The 20,852-nt window shown below is 46.7% G+C and overlaps 1 long non-coding RNA gene across 1 annotated transcript; it reads left to right on the top strand.

Annotated features, from left to right (window-relative positions):
* Positions 1-179: 179 nt before the first annotated feature.
* Positions 180-4,548, top strand: LOC140427298 (uncharacterized). The gene is made up of 3 exons (XR_011948449.1): positions 180-237; positions 4,018-4,104; positions 4,333-4,548. It is a non-coding gene; the product is annotated as an uncharacterized lncRNA (long non-coding RNA).
* Positions 4,549-20,852: the final 16,304 nt, after the last annotated feature.

Raw genomic sequence — 20,852 nt, 5'->3', positions numbered from 1 at the left:
ATTTTAAAAAACTGTAATTCAAATCAACTTAAAAATAGTAATTTAAATCAAATTAAAACTAGTAACTCCACAAATATTCAAAATTAGCCCAGTCTGCCTTTCAGCCAATCAGGTCACAGTCTCCTGTGATGTCACTTTACCGGGTTTTTTTCAATTTGTAATAAACAAACAGACAAGCAGCTGTCCTACCCGCAGCGCAGTGTCCCGCGCAGGTCCACTCCTCTCTGCTCCCGGAAGGTAAGTGAAGGCCCCGAGCCTGGCGCTGCCTTTATCCTTTCGCCTGCAGCAGTGTCCCGCGCAGGTCCATTCCTCTCTGATCCTGGAAGGTAAGTTATAACTGGACCAAAAGATCTCAGAATGGAAACCTGGCTCAAGCGTAACTTTTACTTTTTTTTTTAGAAAACATAGTTAAACAGAGTCGCAGGACCACTAATTAATTTTAACAACAAGGAAAATAGATGTATTAAACATGAAAAATTTAATTATGATACAATACTTATTTACTCCCCCTTTAGCTTCACAAATATGCACAGAGTTTCAGGTAAACATGGGTTATAAAGCATGTCTTAGAGTATAATGGTAACACAAAGTCCTTTTAAATACACAAGCTGGCTATGGCAAGACACACTCTACTCAGAACCCAAGTGAATGTCTGTGGATTTCTCCTCAAAATCTCCCCAGAACATTCTTTTACCATGAGCCACCTTGTCTCACTGGACGCTGGCTTCTACACGAGTGTTTGCAAGTTCCACTTTCAAAAGACACTTTCAAATTTGTTTTTAAACAATGCTTGTTTGTATTAAAAAACGCCACCCTTGGTTTTCCAAACTATTCTTTTAAACAAAGCTTCCACTCCACTTTTGACAAGTAATCCAGCATCCAGGGGCGTCATTCTCCGACCCCCCGCCGGGTCGGAGAATGGCCGTTGGCCGCCGTGAATCCCGCCCCCTCCCCCGCCGAAGTCTCCGGTACTGGAGATTGGGCGGGGGCGGGAATCGGGCCGCGCCGGTTGGCAGGACCCCCCGTTCAATTCTCTGGCCCGGATGGGCCGAAGTCCCGCCCAGAAATTGCCTGTCCCGCCGGCGTAAATCAAACCTGGTATTTACCGGCGGAACCAGGCAGCGTGGGCGGGCTCTGGGATCCTGGGGGGGGGGGGGGGCGCGGGGCGATCTGCCCTCGGGGGGTGCCCCCAAGGTGGCCTGGCCCGCGATCGGGGCCCACCGATCCGCGGGCGGGCCTGTGCTGTGGGGGCACTCTTTCCCTTCCGCCTCCGCTACGGCCTCCACCATGGCGGAGGCGGAAGAGACTCTCCCCACTGCGTATGCGCGGGAAACTTTCAGCGACCGCTGACGATCCCGCGCATGCACCGGGAAACTGTCAGCGGCCGCTGACGCTCCCGCGCATGCGCCGCATTTCCGCGCCAGCTGGCGGGGCAACAAACGCCATTTCCGCCAGCTGGCGAGGCGGAAATCCCTCCGGCGTCGGCCTAGCCCCTCAATGTTGGGGCTAGGCCGCCAAAGATGCGGAGCATTCCGCACCTTTGGGCCGGTGCGATGCCCATCTGATTGGTGCCGTCTTTGGCGCCAGTCGGCGGACATCGCGCCGTTGGGGGAGAATTTCGCCCCAGGTTTTGCATCTTGCCCTGCAGGATTTCTTTGTCTTAACTGGTGCACCAATTCTTCACAATTGCTTTAACTATCGATTCCCGGATTGTATTAAGATGGCACCAAACGTTTGATTTACCTCTGAAGTCGGCCTTCCCACTTTAAATCTTGTTACTGGAGCTTTCTCTTCAATTCAGAACACTTTGGGTGGGATTCTCCAATCCCCCAGCCATGTGTTTCTTGGCAGCTCACTGTTCGCTGGTGGCAGGATTCTCTCATTCTGCTGCTGGTCAATTGGATTTCATATCCACGCCAGCAGGAAACCATGTTCAGGCGTGCACTGCCAGCAGGAAAAGATAACCCAAACAGCCAGAGAATTCCGACCTTAATCTGCTTTTCCCTGAAGAATACCTTGTTCAGCTTCTTGGTCTATGTTCTCCTAGCTTCAAACTCTTTGCTTCAATGTTCCCAAGATATGATGATGGATTTTCTGGACGCGCCCACCACAAGATTGCCACGGATGCGATAGGAACAATGTAAAGGTCATTTGACATCCGGGCTGGGATTCTCCGATCCCATGGCCAAGTTCTGGCGCCGGCGTCAAAAACGACCCGAGCCATTCCGGCGTCACCGGCCACCAGGCCCGGGAATTCATCCCTTCCTAGAGGACTGGTATGGCACCGGAGTGTTGTCCGCTGCTCTGGCGCTCAGAAGCTGGCATGCCATGGCTGGCACGGGTCTGCGCATGCGCGTGAGTTCCCATCTCCGCGCTGGCCCCCGGGCAATATGGCGGAGCCCTACAGGGACTCGGCGGGGAGGAACATAGGCCCCCCGCGGAACTAGCCCACTCGCCGATCGGTAGGCCCCGATTGTGGGCCAGGCCACAGTGGAGGCCCCACCCCGCCAGCCGCCCCCCCCCCACCCCCACTAGGATGGCCCCCGCAGCCAGAACTCCGAGATCCCGCCAGGTGGGACCATACGTAACCCACGCCGGTGGGACTCGGCCGAATTTGGCGGGCACTCGGCCCATCAATATCCGGTGAATCGCCGGGGGGGGGGGGGGGGCGCTTTCAACGGCCGCCGACCGGCATGGTGGCGATCCCGCGGGCACCTGAGAATCGGCGCTGGAGAATAGGCGGGGTGGCGTGGCGCGATTCTCGTGACCCCCCCCCCCCCCCCGGTGATTCTCCAACCCGTCACAGGGTCGGAAAATCCCGGCCCTCATCTATTCTGTCTCATTTCTCTGGTTGTCTAGACTGTATCTGCTTCTTTGGGATGTGTGCCTTTTCAGCCTCCTTGTCCTGTCCCGGTTTTATTCTGGCAGAGTTGAGAGATGTTTACTCCTGTGTCTTATCTCCAACTATAAACAAATTCAGCTAAAACTACATACAAAAAACGTTCTACCTTAAAGGACCTCCAGTTGTTAATCAATGACTCGAGCTTCTGCAAATGTATTTACTTTTCACGCCGTAACCCTCTCTAAGCACAACAGAAGCACCGCTGGAATTGAAATTAAAGCCTCACACATACAAACACCTTTGTACAACATGAATGTAACTATCGGTTTACCCTTCTTGCACAGAAACACTACCTTAAACCCTTTTAAAACTAAACCTTATTTATAATACTTACCAATACAACCATAAATCCCTTAAAGCTTCCTTTGTTTTCCTAACAATAAGAAAAAGGTTAAATACATCTCTGCCCCCAAATCCTCAAGAGTCACATATTTTGCGATTTCTCACTTGATGCAAGGTATTGTTGCAAGTCACGATTTGTCTGTTAACATTGCAGCCATTTTTTTGAGAAATGTATTTTTGCTCCTTGCCCTCCAGCTCAATACAGATTTAATCACCATATTCACCCACCTATCACTTCACCAGCACTGTTAATAGAAAGGTGGAAGGATCACACCTACAGCAAGTAAACTAAAAATTGAAAATTAAATTAACAATAAACACACAGCCTCATAATGCACTCACGTGTCAGTGTAAATGGTGGTCATGTGTTTGCTTTGTGCTGAACCGTATACTGGTCTCAGAAGCCACACCGCAACCTCCTCATTCATTCTCAGCTAATTAGGTGATGTATATCTTGTCAGCCTCAGTAATATACATTCATAATGAAGTATTTCTCGCGAGGTCATGCATACAAATGCAGTTTCACCTTTCAGGACATGGAACCATCTTTCCATGAAACTGCTACTGGTTTTAATGTTAATGTATTACACTGAAGTTTATTTCTTCTCTAACTTATTTTGCCTTCAATTTTATTTTTACCTTTTATCGTGGCAATCATGATACAATCAGCTATGAAAGTATCATCTCTAAAACCTCTCTAAAAATACAGATTTATTCTGATTCATTGTTATTCTTGTCTCATTCAATGGCCAGCACTCTTTTCTCACTTCCAGATACTATCACAGCAAAGAAGAGGGAGGATTGTGCTACTGAAGGCGAGTATAGGAAGAGAGGGATGTGTTGTGGGAGTGATTCAATGTGTAAGTTCGATGTTGAAGTTCTTTGCTTTCCAGTTATATCTTTGGGGGCTTTTCTGTCCTCTGACTCTCAATATTTATAGATGTTTGGCTATTTTTATATGTGAGTCAGCTCTCCACATCCTCAGAAGCATCTCCACTGGCTGAGAACTCGATGAGCTTTAAAACTGTGCCAAGGATGATGAATTAGAAGTCTTTCTTAACGACAGCATCTATTTTCTGCCTCCACAGGATTGTCCCCACATCTTCCTAGACACAACAGAACTCTATGAACAACAGAATATCACAATACCAGAGTCCTTCCTAGGCATTAACAGCAAAACAAATGTTTTGAACAGCAATAAATAATACATGAAAGTAATGGCATTATGTAGCTGTTACAATGTGCTAACTCCTTGAAATTAATAAATGGCTCTCAATCTCTACAAGAAGCTATGTATTTTATAATTAACTTTTGCATATGCTGCTATTTTCTGAAATTCTTACCAACTATAAGAGCCAACAGGCTTGATCTAATTTCTTCTAAGTTTCAGATTAACTCAAGTATTAAAATGCTTCGGGTCATACATGTTCAGCAGTTGCTAGGATTTACGTATTTGAATAACTATCAGCCAAGCTCGAGCAGCTGCCAGTCATCTACATAATTAAACAAATCACATAATATATATTGGTTTGAATGGTGGGCTGGCTCCACCCCCAAAGTGTCTGTGCAGCAACCAAACTGACTGGCAATCCTTCTATACTGAACAGGACTGGGATACAAATCAGAATGCAGTTCATTATTAACTGGTTAAGTGGGATTGAAATTTAAAGCAAAGCGACAATCAAGTTGAACTAGATTTTTTTTAAATGTTTCACTTTGAAAAATCCTCTTGGTCTGAAAGAGGTGCTACCTGACTTGCTGAGTATTTCCAGGATTTTTTGTTTTTACGTAAAAAGGTTTCATTTTTGTTTCAAACACCACTTCCATTACTACCACATAATGAAAATGTATCACACTGTATATTGTGAGAAACATAGCTATTAGCTTCAGATTTGAAAATTTTCATTATTTTCAGAACATTTTCATTTCTACTAAAATTATTCATGTCTGACTTAAACAGAAATTTCCATATTTCCATAATTATTTCAAAATACACCTTAAAATCACACTGTTTTATGTTAAACAATTACATTAAAAACATTTTATAATCTCAATGCAAATATAAATGTTCATCAAGGTTCTTAGTTCTGACTGAGATTGTCCATTTTGATAAATTGTAATTGTATAGGGTGTTGGTGAGGCCGCATCTGGAGTATTGTGTTCAGTTTTGGTCTCCTTACCTGAGAAAGGACATATTGGCACTGGAGGGAGTGCAGAGGAGATTCACTAGGTTGATCCCAGAGTTGAGGGGATTAGATTATGACGAGAGGTTGAGTAGACTGGGACTGTACTCATTGGAGTTTAGAAGGATGCGGGGGGATCTTATTGTGACATATAAAATTATGAAGGGAATAGATAGGATAGATGCGGGCAGGTTGTTTCCACTGGTCGGGGAAAGCAGAACTAGGGGGCATAGCCTCAAAATAAGGGGAAGTAGATTTAGGACGGAGTGTAGGAGGAACTTCGTCACCCAAAGGGTTGTGAATCTCTGGAATTCCTTGCCCAGTGAAGCAGTTGAGGCTCCTTCTTTAAACGTTTTTAAGAAAAAGATAGATACCTTTTTAAAGAATAAAGGGATTCGGGGATATGGTGTACGGGCCGGAGAGTGGAGCTGAGTCCACAAAGATCAGCCATGATCTCATTAACTGGCGGAGCAGGCTCGAGGGGCCAGATGGCCTACTCCAGTTCCTAGTTCTTATGTTCTTATGTTCTTATAACTTCATTTTCCCATTCTTTCTTCTTCAGTTGAAATTCAGCCTCCTAATTTAATCATTTTGTGCCTTGGAATCCGTCTCTCTCGCATTTAAAAAAGTGCAATAAATTTTAGGAAAAGACCATTTTGCACAACAAATCAATTCTCTCTAAACTGATTTCAATCTTCTGCTATCTATTTCACACAACCCTCAATCCTTTCTCTCTTCACATAGAGTTGTTCCATTTATATGATTCATTTCAATGGACGCCTCTGATAACATTACCCATGATCCTGCTAATACCTGGGCTGTCTTTGTACTTCAACTGCTTAATTGTAAACCCATCCACCCTTGTTTTGTGAAAAAAAAATCTTTTCCACTCCTAGGGATATTGATCGAGTGCAAGTAAATGAAGTTGTGGTACAGATAATCAGGCTCAAGGGACCAGATGGTGTTGTTCCTATTTTTCTGCTGTCGTCACCATTTGATTCTTCTGTTCTTGTTCTAATCAATGTCCGTTTCTGACATTTTGGGTTTCTTTTCCTCTATTAATGTGTCTTTTCCATCATATTCCGCTGATGAATGCATTCACCCTTTCTTAACATTTGATTGTTTTCTTTCTTCAAATAGAATCATAGAAATCAACTGCCTGACATTTTCCTTGTTTTCGGTGGTTACCATTGTTGTTTAATTAATTTTGCTCTCCTTTCGTATCTGTACATATATTCAACAAATTATTTCATTTCTACAGTATGGTTTACATCCAGTTTTCCCCTCTTATAACAACTTCCTCCAGCTCTTAAACACTTGTTGAAAATATCATCTCCCTTGTAGATTCACGAGTTTGATGCTCATTGTTGAGCATGCTCTTTGCTCCTGACTTGTCATCAGCAGGTGGAAATTACAGCCTGAGGTTCAAGCTCTGATAATATTCCATATGCATATACTGATCAACTTGACCAACAAACACTGTCTAAGCATGCACTAACTCAAATTGTGGGGAGAGGGGAGGGAATGTTCCATCCTTTTTGGGGAGGGGGAGGGGGGCAGAAATGGTGGAGAGGTGGGAAATCAAATGGGAGAGCCAAATTGGCTTTCATGCTGGTGGGATTTCCCTGTTCAATTGTCCCCACCCATGACGTAACAGAATTTGACTACATCTAAATATAACTATCAGGTCTTTATGCCTGGTTGCACCCTCAACGCCCCCCCCCCCCCCCCCCACCCCCATTAGATTGTTGATTCATGTCAGCGTGAGGGCACGCTGATGTAAATCACGACAGGTCCTCCATGATGTGCACTTGGCATGGGGCATTGCCAGGGTGCCAGGCTGGCAGTGTCAAGCTGGCATTTTCTGCACGCCAGTGATCAGGCCAGGGAGGGTGTGCCCTGTGTGGGTGTAGGGGATAAAGTGAGTTAGGGCTTAGGGCGTTTTTGGGGTCGCATTGGGGACTTGAGAGATTGGAACGCCATTTAACAATGGCATACCGATCTCCCCTGCACTGAGGATTTTCAGAAACCCGAGCTCCTCAGTGCAACCCCGTATCTAACCGGACCGTGTGAAATAGCATTGAGCTTTTCGGCGTGCAAGTGCCTGGAAATACGCAGCCAAACGGCCTCACTATAGGACATAGTTCCCATTTGGTTTGATCGTGCCCGATGTGTCAAAAAATATGGCAGGAAAAGCCTGCAGAGCAGCCAGTGGGCTACACCCTGTTTTTCTTGCCTGAGTTGACACTTAGCCATAAAATCAGAAAATTCCACCCAGATAGATGGAAAAAGCATATCATTGCTGCACAATTATATAATTTACCCACACAAAAACAGAAAATACTGGACAATCTCAGCAGGTCTGACAGCATCTGTGGAGACAAAAGAGAGCTAACGTTTTGAGTCTGGGCATTGACAAAAACTCATCCAGACTCGAAATGTTAGCTCCCTTTTGTCTCCACAAATGCTGTCAGAACTGCTGAGATTGTCCAGTATTTTCTGTTCTTGTTTCAGATTCCAGCACCCACAGTAATTTGCTTTTATATCACTTATCCACATGATATCTGGAAGCAAGGTGCACTCACTAGTCAGCTATGTGGCAAAGGCTTGTTTGAAATGCTGAGTTTTGCATCTTAATCTCAAGCCTGGAAAGCACTCCCTACTACATTGGTGTATCTTCTTTTCAATACCACCCATTTGTGTTTCCTGAACTAAGTCTTTTAAAATAAAGCAAAATGTTTTAAGGCAGTTTCGTACTCTAATCATTTTTGGAAAACTAAGCTGATGTATCATGTTGTAGCCTGTAATAGACATTAGACGTCAACTTAATTCCCTCATTGACCATGGACATTGCATTTCTGTTGTACAGATAAAGGTTGAATGCCTCAGTGTTTGGTAAGTGGAAAATAACCGAGTTGCACGTTGTTTGGTTGTTAGATGGAACACTCCCCAATATCAAGGAACATCCAAGAGTGCGAAGGAAAATACTTCAATTTGAATGTGAAAAAAGGCTTATTTCAGATTTCCAGCATCCATCGCATTTTGCTTTTGTGTGTAAACTATTATTTGACCCATCAAGCACTCTCTTCCAAAGACTTGCACAATTACTTTGTTATATGGTCAGCCCAACTACCAACTTCTCTTCAGGGGGAAAAGTTTTGTAAAGTGTCTTCACATCACCAAACTTCAGGACATCTTTTGAACTTGCAACCTATTTTATTCAACCATAACCAGTTGCCATTGTGCCCTACATAGCATTCAGTCAGCTTTAAGTGTGCTAAATCAGGTATTTCTTCTCTAAGAAGTGTGAATTGGAATACTATTAAATAGCATTAAATTCTTGACCTGTAAGTCTACTACACGTATACGCTACATCAATGTTAAACTATTGCTGAAGTAATCTTTCCTGAAACAACTTTTTTGAGAAACATTAATAGGGTCCACCTCACTTTCATAATACCACTGACACTTGCCAAAAATATCTGAAGCTCACCCTGGATATCAGTACATGAAAGAAATACGTTGTAACAAAATAAATTTCTAATCAGATCTGCGGGAAAACACACTAAAGGTTGGAAAACTAGAAATTCCTGGAATGGAACAATACAGGATACTGCCGTGCAAAACGGGTAGTGTCACCTGGATACTTTGGCAGTGCCTGGCTGACATCCAGGTGGCACTGTTAGGGTGCCAGGCTGGCAATGCCGGGATGCCCAGGTGGCACCAGCCATGCCAACATATCATCCTGCCCAAAGGGCCTCCGATACCCTGGGAGACTTCCACGAGTGCCATTCCGACTGGTCCCTGTTTGTGGACATGAGTACTGAACCACACTCGCCCGAGGTCTCCGAAGCTGTGGTGATATGCCTGTGGACAATGTTACATGCATTCAGCGGTGTGACCTCCAAACAACAGCTGGTGTCAGATATCAGTCATGTGACATCTGGATATCAGCAGAAGGTTGTAAGGCATACATCAGGTCAGTCGCACATAAGGATAGTTCCAGGAGAGTCCAATGTAGCTCTATGATAACTTGGTCTGTATAGCAATTCTGATTGTTACTTTACCACATATACATCAATAAAACATTATTCCAGTTAAGTCACCAACAGTTCTGTAGGTTCATTGCATAGACGATCACAGAACACAACAGAAGCGAGGGAGATTGATCCCATGCCTCGGGTAACTAAAGAATCTGCACATTGCAGGCCAGCTTTCTTGTTTTACTATGCAGATTTGCTCAAAAGTGATCCCGCCCACAATGGCGGGATTCACATCGTAACGTCTTGCAAGATCGCGTTAGATCTCACGAGGTGTTACGAGGCGGATAGATCCCGGGAGCGGGGTCTCCCAGCATTTATCGGCCATGCTGCGCTGTGGCGAGCTGCTTTGGGTGCAGCACGGCCATTAAATCGCGCCCAGGTTGTAAATCACTGTCTGACATTCTTGCACTATACCTCTGCCGAAGTTTCCTGGAGAACCAATTTGACAATGGTACAGAGAGCTCAAAGAATAATCATATGCTCCACTTGTGGCATAAGCAAAGACTTATCTTGCACATCCACCGTCTAAAGTTGAGAACAGAAATGATGGCCTGAACATTCTAAAAACAAAAAAGCAATGCCTTGTGAGTGACACACGCTGTTATTACTGTAGAAAATGGTCAGTGAATTTAGGTGATTAGGAGGTATGCTGTGACTTGCAAATTTGCAGAACAGGCTGCAAGTAAGTATCTCACCCTATGTCTCTCTGTTATTTTGAAGATCTTGTTGGATTTGCACATTAATTATCTATTCAACTCATGTGGCAAGTTAAGTCTAGTAATTAATAGAAAATGTACCCTTTCAGCAAGATGTAAGTTGTTAATGACTGCCAATCAAATCTTCTGGCCCCGAGAGTGAACACGTTAAACTGTGGAGATTCATTCCTTCAGCCAGTGAATTCACGGAGATTTTAAAAATGTAAAATTTTATTTTTTTAATTCTTCTTTTTTCACTCCCTTTATCCAAATTTTCTTTCTCTCTCTTTGGGCAAAATTTTCATGGCCCATTTGTTATGGACCCAAATCCCGTTATAGCCGCTAACTCTCAGAAGAGACCAAAAGCGGGATTTTCGCCAGCAAGAACACCAAACGTGACCTTCCCGTGCCCTTTCCACTGTCATATTCGGGTTCAGGTCCAGGAAGGGTGAGAACCTAATTTGAATGCCTTTGAATTAATTGTAATATATTTAGTGAGGTTAAAGTCAGATCTTGTGGCCTCTTGGAATTTTCCCACCAACCAGCATGTTGGCAATTCTTGCTGCTTTTAAAAAATGGGCACCAAGTGCCATGGAATCCCAAAGGTAGGAAGGAGGTGAGTATCCCTTTGCACATTGTACATCAGTTAACAAGAGGAAACTATCCACTGCCCAGCTGCAGTGGGGGGCCTTCAAGGGTCCTGGGGGTTGAGGGTAGTCAGGTTGGGGGTGAGGAGGGGCAGGTCAGGGGTCTGCCCTGGGTTGGGGGTCATGGCTGGTGTGTGTTGCCATGAAACCTGCTGTATGCCTGCTTTAAAACCCTTCCCAGCCCAGTGCTATTCTTCAGCCTGTCAGTTTCAAAGCCCTTTCACAGCACAGGGTGAACAAATGGGTATTTTGTTTACACAGCTACTGATTGTCCTGAGAAATTCTAGAGGAAGGCTTTTTTTTTGTGAAAACCTTTTTCGTTGCCACTAATGAATCTACAGCCTGTGTGCCACAAAAGTGAGAATGAACTCTCAGATAGCAATTTCCAATTGTCTGAGAGTGTGGGCCGAATGGGGGAGTGGGGCTCTTTATGTGGGGGAAGGAAGTGAGGAGAATGAAGGCTGTCTGCCTAAAATGCTGGTTGGATGAAACCCCAGGTAGAAAGCTAGACAGTAATGATTAGGTGTGGGGAATGGGGGGAGGGGGGGCGGTGCACATTTATTCAGAAATAATGCAGTAGCTGCCTGTGGTATTATAGGTATTACGGTACCTGAGAGGCTAAAGCACCATTGGTAAAACCTGTATGCTTGCTATTGGCTAGAGCGTATAATAACTCCGCCCTGATAGGCGGGGTATAAGAACCCGTGCCGACCCAGCAGCCCTCATTCTGTACCTGAGCTGCTGGGGGAAACATCTAGCTTATTAAAGCCTTCAGTTGGACTACAACCTTGTTTTAGTGGTCATTGATCGTGCATCAATTTAATAAGCTAGATTTTAAGAAGAAAGGATGGAGCTCCGAATCAAGCCGGAGTGTCTGCAACTGAGCCCCCACGCGGCGAACTCAGCGGCAATCTTTAAGCACTGGCTGGTGTGTTTTAAAGGGTATCTCGAGGCGGCCAACCCAGAGACTTCCCCCGTTCCCCCGCAGGCCTGCGCTGCAAGGCGGCCTGGCAACCCGGAGGGGCCCCGCTGCTACTTTTGTGGGCAGGCCAAGCACCCCCGCCAGCGCTGCCCGGCCCACGCATCCAACTGCAGGGGATGCGGCAAAAAGAACCATTTTGTGGGGGTATGTCAGGCCCGAGCGGTGGCCACGGTCTCCAGCGGCGAATCCGGACCGCCAACACAAACTTCTCCATGGGCCCCGTATGGCCAGCGGTCGCCGCCACCTTATCCTAGGGCCATGTGCGGATCTCGGGCTCCGCCATCTTGTTCCACGGACGCCACGTTTGAGGGATGGGCGCCGCCATTTTGTGCACCCCCGGCCACGTGCGACCAATGGGAGACGCCATCTTGGAAAAACCCCAGGACCCCAGCTCGGCCGACCACACACTGACTGAACAGAATTCCCAACTACTGCGATTGGCCTCGGTGACTCTGGATCAGTCTCGACCTCGAACACTCTCAACTGCTACGACGACCGTTTTCATCAACTGGCACGAGACGTCCTGCTTAATTGACTCAGGGAGCACGGAGAGCTTCATACACCCCGACATTGTTTCCTCCTCATCCACCCTGTTAATCCAAAAATCTCACTGGCCTCCGGTTCCCACTCAGTGGAGATAAAGGGGTTTTGTGTGGCAAACCTCACAGTCCAGGGAAGGGAGTTCATAAATTTCCGTCTCTACGTCCTTCCCCACCTCTGCGCGGTTACACTCCTGGGTTTAGACTTCCAGTGTAACCTTCAAAGTCTGACCTTCCAATTCGGCGGCCCTATACCCCCCCTTACTGTCTGCGGCCTCGTGACCCTTAAGGTCGACCCGCCTTCCCTATTTGCGAACCTCACCCCGGATTGCAAACCCTTCGCCACCAGGAGCAGACGCTACAGTGCCCAGGACCGGATCTTTATTAGGTCAGAGGTCCAAAGGCTATTGAGGGAAGGGGTCATTGAAGCCAGTAACAGCCCCTGGAGAGCTCAGGTAGTGGTGGTAAAGACCGGGGAGAAGCATAGGATGGTCATCAGCTACAGTCAGACCATCAACAGATTTACACAGATGAACGCGTACCCTCTCCCCCGCATATCCGACCTGGTAAACAGGATCGCGCATTATAGGGTCTTCTCCACGGTGGATCTCAAGTCCGCCTAGCACCAGCTCCCCATCCGCACTAGTGACCGCAAATACACTGCCTTCGAGGCAGACGGGCAGCTCTACCACTTCTTAAGGGTTCCCTTTGGTGTCACTAACGGGGTCTCGGTCCTCCAGCGCGAGATGGACCGAATGGTTGACCGGTACGGTTTACGGGCAACATTCCCGTATCTCAATAATGTCACCATCTGCGGCCCTGACCAGGACCACGACACCAACCTCCGAAAATTTCTCCAGACCGCGAAAATCCTTAACCTAACTTACAATAAGGATAAATGCATGTTTAGCACCGACCGTCTAGCCATTCTCGGCGACGTAGTGCGAAATGGATTTATAGGCCTCGGCCCTGAACGCATGCGCTCCCTTATGGAGTTCCCCCTCCCTCACTGCTCTAAGGCCCTAAAACACGGCCTAGGGTTTTTTAGCTACTACGTGTGGGTCCCCAACTATGCGGACAAGGCCCGTCCCCTGATTCAATCTACAGTTTTTCCCCTGTCGATAGAGGCCCGGCAGGCCTTCAGCCGCATCAAAGCAGACATTGCAAAGGCCATGATGCACGCCATCGACGAGTCCCTCCCCTTCCAGGTCGAGAGCGATGCGTCTGACGTAGCTCTGGTGGCAATCCTCAACCACGCGGGCAGACCCGTGGCCTTCTTCTCTGGTACCCTCCATGCTTCCAAAATCCGCCACTCCTCAGTCGAAAAGGAGGCCCAGGCCATAGTAGAAGCTGTGCAACATTGGAGGCATTACCTGGCCGGCAGGTGATTCACTCTCCTCACGGACCAACGGTCCGTGCTTTCATGTTCGATAATGCACAGCGGGGCAAGATAAAAAACGACAAGATCTTGTGGTAGAGAATCGAACTCTCCACCTACAACTACGAGATCTTGGATCGTCCCGGGAAGCTAAATGATCCTCCTGATGCCCTGTCCCGCGGCACATGTGCCACCGCACAAGTTGACCGCCTCCGAGCCCTCCACGAGGACCTCGGCCACCTGTGGGTCACTCGCTTTTTTCATTTCGTCAAGACCCGCAACCTGCCCTACTCCATCGAGGAGGTCAGGACAGCCACCAGGGACTGCCAAATCTACGGGGAGTGCAAACCGCACTTCTACCGGCCAGAAGAGCGCATCTGGTAAAGGCTTCCCGTCCCTTTGAACGCTTCAGCATGGACTTCAAAGGCCCCCTCCCTTCCACCGACCGCAACACGTACTTCCTGAACGTGATTGACGAGTACTCCCGGTTCCCATTCGCCATCCCCTGCCCCGACATGACCGCAACCACCGTCATCAAGGCCCTCCATAGCATCTTTACACTGTTCGGGTTCCCCACTTACATACAAAGTGATAGGGAGTCCTCCTTTATGAGCGACAAACTGCGTCAATTCCTGCTCAGCAAGGGCTTCGCCTCGAGCAGGACAACCAGTTACAACCCCCGGGGTAACGGACAGGTAGAGTGGGAGAACGGAACAGTCTGGAAGACCGTCCTACTGGCGCTACGGTCCAGGAACCTTCCAGTCTCCCGCTGGCAAGAAGTCCTCCCGGATGCCCTCCACTCCATCCGGGCACTACTTTGTACAACCACCAATCAGACACCTCACGAACGTCTCCTCGTCTTCCCTAGGAAGTCCTCCTCTGGGACCTCGCTCCCGACCTGGCTGGCAGCACTCGGACCCATCCTGCACTGAAAACACGTGCGGGCGCACAAGTCGGACCCGTTGGTCGAGAGGGTCCATCTGCTCCATGCTAACCCCCAGTACGCCTACGTGCCATTCCCCGACGGCCGACCAGATACGGTCTCCCTATGGGACCTGGCGCCCGCCGGAACCCCATGCACATTCCAGCCACCAGCCCCACCCTCCCCTCTACCGCAGCACCTTACAGGAGGATCGGTCCTTCTGCCACCCCTGCCTAGGCCCCCCCACCCACCGACGCCCCCTGCAGGCGCTCCCTCCCCAGGTCAGCCGTTTTCCCCACCAGCGCCGTCTAGGGGTGCCGAAGCTGCCATGGAGCTCGAAGCCACGCTCCCAGAGTCACAGACGCCCAAGCCTCCACTGGAGTCACCACCGAGGCTCCGATGATCACAGAGGACGACCAGGGCCCCCGATCGACTGATTGCTTCATTTGAACTGTAATCTGTAAATATAAAACACCAAATGTACATAGCTACCAGACTTGTAAATAGTTACTAAACACTGTACGGAGGTATTACGGCACCTCCATAACTAATTATACCACGTTGTTATGTTTCGTAGTTGCTGGCCACCACCCCCGCCGGACCTTTTTTTAACAGGGGGTGAATGTGGTATTATAGGTATTACGGTACCTGAGAGGCTAAAGTACCATTGGTAGAACCTGTATGCTTGCTATTGGTTGGAGCGTATAATACTCGGCCCTGATAGGTGGGGTATAAGAACCCGTGCCATCCCAGACGCCCTCATTCTGTACCTGAGCTGCTGGGGGAAACATCTAGCTTATTAAAGCCTTCAGTTGGACTACAACCTCGTTTTAGTGGTCATTGATCGTGCATCACTGCCCAAGTCTTAAGGCACGGCAGCAATTAGATCACAGGATAAGTATGAACGGTACCTATTAGTGTCACCTTTCTCATCCTCAGTCAGTAGTTGTGCTCTGTAACATTCCTGAGAGTCTTGTTCATCCAGCTAATTGGCCATCATCATTTAACACTCGCCAATGTCAGCTGCTCAGAGTCACAAGGTTAAGCATCTTATACCCTATGCTTATAGATAAAAATCACCTGAGGAAGGAGCAGCGCTCCGAAAGCTAGTGACATCGAAACAAACCTGTTGGACTTTAACCTGGTGTTGTAAGACTTCTTACTATAGTTAAAAAGTAATGGAAGCGTTGCAATTTTGAAATTCTATTTGACTTTATTGGCCGGGATTTTCTCCAATTTCGGGTGGGAAAAGCAGCGTTGAAACTGCTGACAGCAGTGGTGAAGTCACAGCTTCCCTGACCCATCACTGACCTCACCCACCCCGCCAACAACTGAGGCAGCCAAGGATTAGGGCGCCATTATTAAAGCCCCCCCCCCACCCCCAGTACATTGCCAGCAAACCAGTTCACCCTGGAACCACCCCCCCCCCCCCCGCCCCCAGCATGACACAGGTACTGCCCCCACCACCAAATAAAGTGCACTGACCTTTTATTCTCCCATTAACACATTTTGATATTTTACCTTTGTGCAACTGCCAGCACCTTCTCCTGCAATTAACACTTCCTCTGTCTCACGACCTACGTATCTTTGTTACAATTTCTCATTGCTCCCAGCAATCACTGACCTACTCTGTCCAGCTGCTGCACTCCTTCTTGTACAGTATATAAACTTATACGGTATATACACGATCGCATTCATGCCTCTCTTTATCTCTAAAGAAGAATCACACAGACTCAATACGTTGACTATTTTATCTCTCCACAGATGCTGCCAGATTTTCTCAGTGTTTCCAGCAATTCCTGTTTTTGTTTCAGATTCCAGCAACTGAAGTATTTTGCTTTTGATTGATGGACTGGACATGAGTATGGATAGCCGAAAACCATCTTCCCTGCCAGATCCTTTTTTCTCAAACAAAAATGGCCAACATTTTAGGGGAGAGCAAAAAGGCACATTGAAGCTCTCCTCAAAGCACAGTTGCATTGATATCAATGCCTGGAAGGAATTTTGCTCCCAATTGTTCAGAATGGTGGTAACTTGTCCATCAAGCGGCATCACACTTCGAATCCCAATGTCTTAATGATGATTAGAAGAGCAACAGCAGAGAATGAAAGAAAAGGAAGCAACTCCTGGACTCTTAATTCCACTACCAAAGAACAATGGCCAAGAATCAGTCTGTTCAGTCACATGAAGACCCATGGCAGTAACGCGCATCGAATCGAGGGACTGCAGCCAGCGATGGAAAGCGGGTAGATGAAGTTGAGGAGTACAGGAGTTGAGGCCGGCGATGGGGCAACATCAGGCTCATGCCGGCGGGTCTGCTGGCGCTGATGCTGGCGGGGCAACAGTCCAGCTGGGCAGGAGTACCGTTGGCACAACGAGGCCCGGACAGGATGGCAGGAAGTGAGACACAACAGCCAGACATCTTCACTCACCACGGAAGTGGCCCAGCTCCCCAGCAGCAGCAGCAGGCCAGGCCCGGGGGCCGGAGGGGAGGCAGTGGAGGAGCCAGGAACAGGGAGAAAACCTCCAAAGATGTCCAACAGCAGCAGCTGGAGGAGCAGAGGACAAACAAAAGAAAGCAGAAACCAAAGACGGTCATGCTGGACTAAGATGAAAAAAGGGGGAAAAAAACAACAACAGGCTACAGCTGGGTTTTTTAAATATTTTATTCTTTTTCCCAAGATGGTGCCGGAGCATGGCGACTCTCTACGAGCTCTCCCCTGCAGACCCTCTTCCGACATCTTCTGGAACTTATTTATTGGATGTTCTATGTTTTCATGTATGAAGCAATCTGCCTGAACTGGAAGCAGAACAATACTTTTCACTGTACCTCGATACACGTGACAAGAAATAAATCAAGTCAAATCAAACCACCTGTTGTTAGTTGAATGGTAGAAGAGTATGAGGGACTTGAAACACTTGTTCCTCTATTTTCAATTTCCTAGAAATTGTAATTGTGTCGAAGCTATCTATTACAGAGAAGATGATATCAAAAAGTCACTCAACAGTCTAAATAGAACTCATATTTGCCACCTAATAAATAACTGAGCATTACTGTTCTGCATTGTAATTCCTTGTATAATTGTGGGTTCCCTAATTGGGTTTTTCCCTCAGCATGGGATCATAGAATCATAGAATTTACAGTGCAGAAGGAGGCCTCTCGGCCCATCGAGTTTGCACCAGTCCTTGGAAAGAGCACCACACCCAAGCCCACAACCCCATCCCATCCCCATTACCCAGTAACCACACCCCATCTTTTTGGACACTAAGGGCAATTTAGCATGGCCAATCCACCTAACCTGCACATCTTTGGACTGTGGGAGGAAACCGGAGCACCCGGAGGAAACCCACGCAAACACGGGGAGAACGTGCAGACTCCTCACAGACAGTGACCCAAGCCGGGAATCGAACCTGGGACCCTGGAGCTTTGAAGCAACTGTGTTAACCACTGTGCTACCGTGCTGCAAATTAATAGAAGTATTTGGATGAACAACCCCTCCAAACAAAACAGTCCACAGAGAATTAACAACACATAACACTAATTAGAATTACCATACATACCTTTAATATTTTAAACTGGGTCCAATAACATTAAATCTGACAAACGCTCAAGATCAAAAGTGAGCCAGGGTCAAACAATTTATCCCCAAGCAGTATTCTCATAAAACTGCAGTGCTCCTCTATGCTTAGAATTACAGTAACAGCTGAGGAGTAAGAGTTTCCCCGAGACTGAGAATCCAATTGATCTTGCTGTCTATATGCCCTGCCTCTCTCTGACTGACTCAGTACACACTGGAGCAGCAAATCCTCAGCAGTTCTTTTCAGTGGCAGTGTTGCAAATTCATACAGCATCACCCGCAATTGTGAGAACGGGAAACAGTGTCTCATGTGACACAACCCCTTTTGAGAAAAAGCATTTGTATATTTTATGGGATACGAAGAAAAACGATGAGAGCACTGCAATCGGAAATTGAAATGTTGAAAATACACAATGAATCAGTCAGCGTCCGAAAGGTTTTGAGATTTTGAGTGCAGCCGTTTGTCAGAATGAGTGATTGACTTCATTTCTAGCATTTCCTGTTTATGTTTGTTCATCTATTACAGGCAAGAAGCAGAAGTGGACATGCAAAAATGATGATGGATTATAGGCAGTGAGTGGTAAAGGACTGGTTAGGTGTCATCCTGCTCAGAGGATTCCCGCCTTTGGGTCAATAATTTTAGGGAAGATGTAATTAATAAATCCCATTCTCCTGCCCTTTCCCATTTAATTTCCAAACATTTTCCCACTATCCTTATTTTTAAAAATTATGTATTTTGTTTCTATCATTGTTCTGGTAAAGTGGTGCTCGGACATAGATGCTCTATCGTTAAAAAGAAAATAGCAAGAGACCCGAAAACATTTGAAGTCAAATTAATATTTACAGCGACAGAATCAAACCTTTGCACTCTGGGGAAAGGAAGCTACAAAATTGTTCCTATGTAAAAGCAAATCAAGGAATAAAAGGCAAATTTTGTCAAGAGCCTGGCCTTGTGATAGTCTTGGGATTATGAAAGTCGAATTGGGCACTGTTTTTTCCTGTAAAGGCAGATTTACATCTGATGAGCTCAATATTATTTGAGGAATTAACACTTTTATTTCCTTGAGAATCTGTGAATTATAATTTCAACATCCAGCAAAGAAAACAGCTTCCTAATAACCATCAATCTTGTTCCATAACAATCCTTGATTAGGATTCAAGTTTCATTGTAACATTATTGCGGCTCCTTCCTAGAATCGAAAGAGTTTATGCCATGCCAGGTCCATTGGAATTAGGCTGCGTGGAAACTATAGAAGATACAGATAGTTATGTTCTTCATTTATAGCATAAAAGCTGGAGTATTCTTTTCAATTCACCTGACCGGGGTGGCACGATGGCACAGTGGTTAGTACTGCTGCCTCACAGCGCCAGGGACCCGGGTTCAATCCCAGCCTTGGTCACTGTCTGTGTGGTGTTTGCATGTTCTCCCCGTGTCTGTTGGATTTCCTCCGGGTGCTCCCGTTTCCCCCAGCAGTCCAAAGATGTGCAGGTTAGGTGGATTGGCCATGCTAAATTGCCCCTTTGTGTCCAAAAGGTTGAGTTGGGTTTTAGGGATAGGGTGGAGGCGTGGACTTAGTAGGGTGCTCTTCCCAAGGGCCGGTGGAGACTCGATGGGCTGATTGGCCTCCTTCTGCACTGTAAATTCTATTTAAAAAAAAAAAAATTTTCATTCAAACACAGTGAATCTTCATTTTTACTGTAAAGAATAGCTTTCAAATAATATGTTGTATCAAATAATTGCCCCCAACATTTTGCCACAGTTAACCACTTCAATCATTTCTTCCACCCATCCTCTTCAATCCCTCCCAAGCCATCCTAATCCAGTGCAACTCCATCGTTCCCATAACATGCCCATCCTGTTCCATCTATCCTTCTCAATTCCACTCATCCCATCCCCATCCCTCCCATTAATCCTATCCCATCCCTCATGGAAATAATCTCTCGAGCCAATATAATATTGTTATGGGCACCCTTTACTGTTCATCTCTGCCCCCATCCACCACCTCCCCACCACGTTCACAGTCACCATTGTCACCTGCACATCTGTCCTGAGGCCTAATCCTTCATGCACCTCCAGCCAGGACAGACAAAAATGAATAGATCCCCCTGACTTCTTCCTTCATCATTTTGATAATGGTCTTAAATGCATGGCCTCAATCAACTCACTGGGAATAGTTTTCAGCCTATCAACCTTATTGTTATAACCCACAAGTATCTTATGGGGTGAGAACAATTAACTTCCCGTGAACCGTGCCGAATACGAGCTTCCCCGTTAAGGGGGCGGGGGATTTAATGTCCCGTTGTATGAGATATGAAGCCGACCAGCAAGGCAGGCCCAGTTGGGATCTACCGTGTGATGTATAGTCATTGTAAATAAACCAGGTTTCTTTGAACTCGGTGTGGACTCCTTTGTGGCCTTATAAAACTCATTAAAGCTCCTCAACCAGATCTACTAGTAACCCTCTTATATGAAAAAAATCCAAGTTCCTTTTCTCCTCGAAACCAAATACTCTCATCTCTGCTATCATCCTAGTGACATTCATAGTGCTGTCTGCTGGGCATTAACATACTACCTAACATAAGGCAGCAGAAACTGAACACGTTGGGCAGGATTCTCTGACCCCCCACCGGGTCGGAGAAT

The sequence above is a fragment of the Scyliorhinus torazame genome, chromosome 7, assembly GCF_047496885.1.
Source record: "Scyliorhinus torazame isolate Kashiwa2021f chromosome 7, sScyTor2.1, whole genome shotgun sequence".
Lineage (NCBI taxonomy): Eukaryota > Metazoa > Chordata > Chondrichthyes > Carcharhiniformes > Scyliorhinidae > Scyliorhinus > Scyliorhinus torazame.
The sequence above is the reverse complement of the archived record's forward strand: the minus strand, read 5'-3'. Positions and strand labels throughout refer to the sequence as shown.